We start from the raw sequence: 1,727 nt of genomic DNA, 5'->3' as shown, positions 1-1,727 counted from the left end.
TCAAGTTGTACCTACACAGATGTATTAGCATCAACTTGGTGAACACCAGTTGATCTTCTTCTTTCAGCACTCTTAGAGGGCCACCAATTTGCATCTTCAGACAACTCATCAAGAATTGTAACTATCTCCTCTCGAGTCTTCTTCATCAACGGGCCTCCAGCTTCATTGCTCAACGTTCTCCGTGAGGCCGGTGTCAATCCATCCCAAAAGTCCTGGAGTTGCATCCAGAGTTCAATTCCACTATGTTGACACTTTCTAATAATCTCATTAAACCTCTCCCATGCTTCAAACACAGTTTCAGTCTCTTTCTGGCAAAAGTTATGGATTTCTCTTCTAAACTTGCCCGTTTTAGTTGATGAGAAATATTTATCAAGGAATTTTCTGGTCATCTCCTCCCATGTTCTAATCGATCTTGTGGGTAAGCTTCGAAGCCACTGCTTTACATCATATTTGAGTGTGGAGGGGAATGCCCTTAAGTACACTGCATCTTGTGACACACCATTGTATTGAAAGGTGTTCATAATCTCCTCGAAGTCCATTAGATGTGTATTTGGATCTTCGTTCATCTTCCCTCTCAAGACACAGCAATTCTGAAGGGTTTGAAGCAACCCTTGCTTCAATTTGAAATTGTTAGCTGCAATTGGAGGTGGTCTAACACTTGATAAGCCTTGGTTGTAGACCGTTCTAGCATAATTGCCCAGTGATCTCCTAGGCATGGGAGCTATATTTCCGAACTGGTCTGCAGCCAAGGGTTGATTTTGAGCAATTCTCCGACCCCTCTCTTCTTCATAGATAATCTGTGCTTCTCTAATAGCTGCTTCCTTAGCATCCCGTGCAGCTTTTTATCATTGATGGGATGCCTATATTGCATCCATATCTACATTATCATCACCGTTCCCAGCCATAAATTCTTTGGTTGAGGATTGCCCAACCTTTTCTAACGTCCGGTGAGATTTCTTTCCTTCCTCAACTGTCGCAGTTGTTTTTCTTTCCTTCCTCAACCTTTGGTTGAGGATTGCCCAAGCTCGAGTCATGAACCAATCTTAACTTGTAACCTGCGCACAGTCAAAGAACACCAACCGTAAAAAGGGGGAAAATAAAATAAAAGAAAAAGAAAAATTCATGAATTAGCACTACAAACTATTTCAAACACTATTGATTGCCAATCCCTGGCAACGACGCCAAAATTTGACGAGCGCAAAACACACACTTAAATTCTGCTCGCTTATCAAATATAATATAGTATAATATCGTGTCCACAGGGATTGGATTTAAACGGTATTTTCGTCATTTCTAGCTTGGTTGCTATCCAAGATGATCAACAGTTGAGATTTATATGATATCTAACAAAAATTAACTAAGAACCTAAAGCTATTGACTAATGACAATAGAAACAAGGAATAAGCAAAGATAGTTATCAATGAGAGATAGGGTTTTGATTGGATAGGTATAAGATAATTGGTTGGGATCTAACTCTAGATAATTCACTTCTAATATTTAAGCAATTCTCTTGAATTCACTCAATTATTAGTTCAAACGTTCAGCAAAAACTCCTCTCTCGATTAAGTTTAAACCTTACAAGATGAACCAATTTAAGCACGTGAAGATATGCACGAATGCTTAATGAATTGGTCTTTAGAAAAATCTCTTTCGATTATTCTCCTAACTAGCTTTAATCAATGATTCAACTAGCCTCTTTCTATTACTTAGAAGAATCTATGAACTCA

General features: G+C 38.7%; 1 non-coding gene across 1 annotated transcript; it reads left to right on the top strand.

Annotated features, from left to right (window-relative positions):
• The first annotated feature begins 234 nt into the window (after positions 1 to 234).
• On the top strand, positions 235 to 341 carry LOC142175654 (small nucleolar RNA R71). The gene has a single exon (XR_012704747.1). It is a non-coding gene; the product is annotated as a small nucleolar RNA R71 (small nucleolar RNA).
• Positions 342 to 1,727: the final 1,386 nt, after the last annotated feature.

The sequence above is a fragment of the Nicotiana tabacum genome, chromosome 21 (assembly GCF_000715075.1).
Source record: "Nicotiana tabacum cultivar K326 chromosome 21, ASM71507v2, whole genome shotgun sequence".
In the NCBI taxonomy this organism is placed as follows: domain Eukaryota; kingdom Viridiplantae; phylum Streptophyta; class Magnoliopsida; order Solanales; family Solanaceae; genus Nicotiana; species Nicotiana tabacum.
Note: the sequence above shows the minus strand (reverse complement) of the source record. Positions and strands in the feature narration are given on the sequence as shown.